Source organism: Ranitomeya variabilis, chromosome 3, assembly GCF_051348905.1.
Source record: "Ranitomeya variabilis isolate aRanVar5 chromosome 3, aRanVar5.hap1, whole genome shotgun sequence".
Lineage (NCBI taxonomy): Eukaryota > Metazoa > Chordata > Amphibia > Anura > Dendrobatidae > Ranitomeya > Ranitomeya variabilis.
In genome coordinates, this window is record NC_135234.1 from 141,043,785 (window position 1) to 141,049,420 (window position 5,636).

Consider the following 5,636-nt stretch of genomic DNA (forward strand, 5'->3'; position numbering starts at 1 on the left):
ACTTGCTAATCTTGACATATGGCATTACAATCTGAATGCGTGAAAAAAATTTTTTTTCTGTTTTTAGTATTTTGACTTGTTATTATGAAACCCATAATCTAAGCTTCTTCCCGATTACTGGAATAAGACACAGGAAAGATATATATCTTGGTACTGTGTTAGCCAGTAGATAGAAAAATATTTAGAATTGAGAGTCCTCAGTGGTTGATATCTTTTAATGGCTAACTGAAAAGATGGTAACAAATTGCAAGCTTTCGAGACTAGAGAAGAGGAGAGAAGAGGCCTGAGTAGTCTCGAAAGCTTGCAATTTGTTACCATCTTTTCAGTTAGCCATTAAAAGATATCAACCACTGAGGACTCTCAATTCTAAATATTTTTCTAGAATAAGACAGTCATTTTAACATTGTATAGAAATTTTCTTCAATATTTAGGACATAAATTAGTTGCTACTTGGAACAAGGAACTAAATGTTGGACAAGTTTTTGCACATAGTTTTTCACAAATAAAAGCAAATTCATATTCACGAGAACTGTAGTATGTGATTTAACTAGTTACTCTACACATGACATACAGTACAATTTTTTATAAAAGTTGAAAGGATATCACTTTATAGCCTATATCAAAAAAGTACAAGACAAAAATATCTAATATGCTGTAATAATTTAATACGAAGAAAATAAGCACTGAAAATAAATACAAATAAATATATGCTGTATGCAGGGGTGGGATTCAGCCGGTACGACCCGGTACGGGGCAGCCGTTTACTAAAATTTCCCTCTGCCAGCGTTCCGGTAATTGAAAATGGATACCACGCCCCCGGACCGCCCCCGGACGGGTTGCTGTGCTCAGGGCCTGCGTCAGCACCCGGCGTACCCGGGCGTGCCGGGGCCCTGGCGAGACGGGGGGGCCCATTTACGGTGCGCAGCTGCAGCCAAAATACTCACCCTCCGCCGGGAGTCGGGACCGTCCGTCACCATGGATACGACGCAGCCAGAGTCACTTCCGGGCCGGGCCTGCTGCTGGGACTGACTTTCACACAGGTGCACCTGCAATACTCACCAGTCACCGCCGGCGCCGCCATCAACATGGATGCGAGTCACTTCCGGGCCGGCGATGAGAAGAGATCCGGCTGCTGTCATCCAAGCGTCCACCATCCAGGACAGGTCCAGCCAGCGTCCAGCGGCAGCACAGGCACAGAGGCAAGCAGAATGAGGAGCGGGCAGGAGGCAGGAGCAGCAGTCAGGTGCACGGACGGTGCACCCGGTCCCAGGCTGTGTCCACACAATCGTATAGCGCTTAGCTCCACTGCCTGCTGCGTTCCTAGCCTCCTTGAAGCTCATTCTCACATCATGTGCGCGCGCACTCACCCACACTGCTGCACTTCCGGCCAGTTTGCTATTTTACCTGCTGGCCACCAACGATGCCTCACACTACCGCCTTTTCTCCTGCTGGACCCACAGGTATTTGGTTTTCTGACCAGCCTCCTGCACCTTCTTAGATTACTAGCACTCTTACGTTATGCCTTTCGTTCATAGTGCCTTCAGGACTCTGTCCCCTGTCCGTGCCGTCCCGGACCTCCCGTACCTTCCAGCTACCTTGGAAAACTTGTGGTATGCGTGTTTGTTTGTTTTTTCCTCTCCCCGCTGGCTTCAATTGCAGCATCGCTTCTTGGTCTCACACCCCTCCCCCTTCTTAACCTCTTCTAGGAGCCTCTGTCTCCATTCACTGGACAAGCGTCCTTCTCCCTTCGCTACCATTTTCTACTTATCAAGGTCAGTTTTGCTCTACACCTCCCATATGTTAATTGTGTATTTCATCTTATCAGTTTTCTATGAGGTCAGCCGCGGCCGTTTTCGCTTACCTGGACATTGCATTATTAACTTCATTTACTGCGTACTCTTTTGGGCTTTGTTCTACGCTCTTTTGTATATTTTGTATATTATGTATATATTGCAGCCTGCTGTGAGCCAGGCCTGGTTGACTAGGCCTAGACTGTCTGTCTGTCTGTCTAAATGGCTGGTGGTCTGTGCTACATACTGCGTGGGCTGTGCTACTGCATGGGCTGTGTGTGTTATATACGGTGTGGGCTGTTATATACGGCGTGGGTTGTGTTATATACTGCGTGGGCTGTTATATGCTTCGTGGGCTGTGTTATTTACTACATGGCTGTTCTATATACTACGTCGGCTGTGTTATATAATATGTGGCTGTGCTATATACTATATGGGCTGTTATATGCTACATGGGCTGTGCTGTATTATACTACATGGCTGTTCTATATACTACATCGGCTGTGTTATATAATATGTGGCTGTGCTATATACTATATGGGCTGTTATATGCTACATGGGCTGTGCTGTATTATACTACATGGCTGTTCTATATACTACGTGGGCAATGTTATATACTACGTGGCTGTCTTATATGCTACATGGGCTGTTATATACTACATGGCTGAGTTACATTTGCTTTAGTCGTTTGTTTCTTTGAATGACTTTAATACCGTATGTCACAACGTATTCTTGTCATTAAGGGAGACAAACTGCTTCCAAAAATATGAATCGTGCCACTGGGCGTGGCTTATTAGTATGGGCGGGGTTATTGAAAATGGGCGTGGCCAAAATTCCGGCCGCCGCGACTTAGAGGACCTGTTGTTAAAAATTTGAATCCCACCCCTGGCTGTATGTTACATTATGTTCCAAAAATCTAAATGTGGGAAGCTGTGTGAAGCAATTGCCAGTACCCACTCACCTCTGCACATTTAGTTTAGTTTACTTCATTGCCAATATGTGGTAATCTAATAATCTCAGTTAATCTATGATAAATCCATGTGTCCTGCTATTACAGTATATAATCTCTAGCATTGATAATCCAACAGCACTGATATTTAATGGGGTACGGGGCATTCCTTGGGGTTCATATGCTTAAGTTGGATGAAAAGGACAAATAAGATACACCCACAAAAATCCTATCACATCCAAAAATTAAACTTTTCTTATACAATCAAAGAAAATTGAACATGCAAAGTCTCTATAAAACATTTAAATAGCAAAAAAGCCAAGAAATTTCCATTTTAGCATATGAAATAGATAAAAACTGGAAATGAACCCCCCATCTAATGTTCAGAACCATGGACCATATGAAGTCAATTGTAATATTCACTGCTCAAAAAATAAAGGGAACATTTAAACAACAGAATATAACTCCAAAGTAAATCAAACTTCTGTGAAATTAAACTGTCCACTTTGGAAGCAACACTGTTTGATAATCAATTTCACATGCTGTTGTGCAAATGGAAAAGGCAACAGACGGAAATTATTGGGAATTATCAAGAGACACTCAATAAAGGAGTGGTTCTGCAGGTGGGGACCACAGACCACATCTCAGTACCAATGCTTTCTGGCTGATGTTTTGGTCACTTTTGAATGTTGGTTGTGCTTTCACACTCGTTGTAGCATGAGACGGACTCTACAACCCACACAAGAGGCTCAGGTAGTGCAGGTCATCCAGGATGGCACATCAATGTGAGCTGTGGCATGAAGGTTTGCTGTGTCTGTCAGCGTAGTGTCCAGAGGCTGGAGGCGCCACCAGGAGACAGGCGAGTACACCTGGAGATGTGGAGGGGGCCGTAGGAGGGCAACAACCCAGCAGCAAGACTGCTCTGTCATCCTTTATGCAAGGAGGAACAGGAGGAGCACTACCAGAGCCCTGCAAAATGAACTCCAGCAGGCCACAAATGTGCATGTGTCTGCACAAATGGTTAGAAACCGACTTCATGAGGATGGTCTGAGTGCCCGACATCCACAGATGGGGTTGTGCTCACAGGACGCTTGGCATTTGCCACAGAACACCAGGATTGGCAAATTCGCCACTGGCGTGCTGTGCTCTTCACAGATGAAAGCAGGTTCACACTGAGCACATATGACAGAAGTGACAGAGTCTGGAGATGCCAGGGAGAGCGATCTGCTGCCTGCAACATCCTTCAGCATAACCGGCTTGGCAGTGGGTCAGTAATGGTGTGGGTTGGCATTTCTTTGGAGGGCCACACAGCCCTCCATGTGCTTGCCAGAGGTAGCCTGACTGCCATTGGGTACCGAGATGAGATCCTCAGACCCCTTGTGAGGCCATATGCTGGTGCGGTTGGCCCTGGGTTCCTCCTAATGCAGGACAATGCCAGATCTCATGTGGCTGGAGTGTGTCAGCAGTTCCTGCAAGATGAAGGCATTGAAGCTATGGACTGGCCCACCCGTTCCCTTGACCTGAATCCAATTGAACAGATCTGGGACATCATGTCTCGCACCATCCTCCAACTTCACATTGCACCACAAACTGTCAAGTCTTTTTGTCAAGTGATTTTGAGCATCATTCCAACTCCAGACCTCCGTGGGATATTAGTTGTGATTTAAATTGATCATTTTTAGGTTTTATTGTTCTCAACACATTCCACTATGTAATGAATAAAGATTGAAAACTGGAATATTTCATTCAGTGATATCTATGATGTGGGATTTTAGTGTTCCCTTTATTTTTTTGAGCAATGTACTTTCTTAGTGTTTAAGTAGTTTAGTGGCCTTGGCAATTCATTGGGGTAGTTAGTATTCCCTGATGGTAATGCAGTGATGACATCTAGTGATGAGCGAACATGCTCTGATAAGGTGTTATTCAAGCACACTCAAATGCTAATAGAGTATCTTTGGCATGCTCGAATACTATGATCACCATGGCTGCTTGTCTCTCAGCTGTTCGACTGCCACAACACATCCAGGGATTTCTTGTTTGTTCGAGCACACCGAAGACACTCCATTAGCACAAGAGCATGCTCGGATAACACCTTATCCAAGCACATTCGCTGGTCATTAATGACATCTCATCCATCATTCATGTGGTCACTGCAGTTAATCGACAAACACTGCGGTCACGTGTTGCACATTGTGAGGCAGTGAGGGGGATCATATGCGAGGATTGCGATGTATCCCGCAGGATGCGCATAGAAATTAATTAAACACACTGAAGTGCATTGCAGTCATAGATATAGCTGTAGCTGCAATGCAAAATGAAAGTAAGTGTGGAACAAGGCAAGGTTTAGGAAAACCTGTTAAGGGCTTTTATTTTTGGAGCGGACTACAGGATGGTAGTGGGGTGGTCCGCTCCCTCCAGACCGGGTCTTACAAGTGGCCCATGGCCACAGATTCCATTTAAAAACCTGCAGCAAAGGGTTGGGGGTGTCAGAGTTTTGTTTACAAACTACAGAGCAGGTGGCTCTGCAACATCCGGCTTTGGTGTGCAGAAACAAAGAGCCAAGAGCAGCGAACGCCTGGAACCCATAAGCATGACACGGCGATGTAGTTGCCATTGGCAACCGGTCTCGGATATGGGCTGTTGAGATGCCCAAGCTGCCATCTGGAGGATACTGTGTGCTGTTCATTTTGTGAGTTTCTTTGAACAAGGAAAGACATTTGCTTTGAACTTTCCTGTGGTCCCTGCGTGTGTGTCATACTGCACCAATCCCGCTGCACTACATCATGTACTGTAAAAGTAATTGAAAAGGTCAAGGATTGGCTGCAGTGGTCACATGATGGGCAAGATATACAGTGGAATGTAAAAGTTTGGGCACCCCAGGACCAAAATTAGTTTTA

General features: G+C 45.1%; 1 long non-coding RNA gene across 1 annotated transcript; it reads left to right on the top strand.

The window, feature by feature from the left end:
* Positions 1-1,218: 1,218 nt before the first annotated feature.
* Positions 1,219-1,772, top strand: LOC143818014 (uncharacterized). Its single transcript, XR_013224260.1, has 3 exons — positions 1,219-1,460; positions 1,536-1,610; positions 1,707-1,772. It is a non-coding gene; the product is annotated as an uncharacterized LOC143818014 (long non-coding RNA).
* The last annotated feature ends 3,864 nt before the right edge of the window (positions 1,773-5,636 follow it).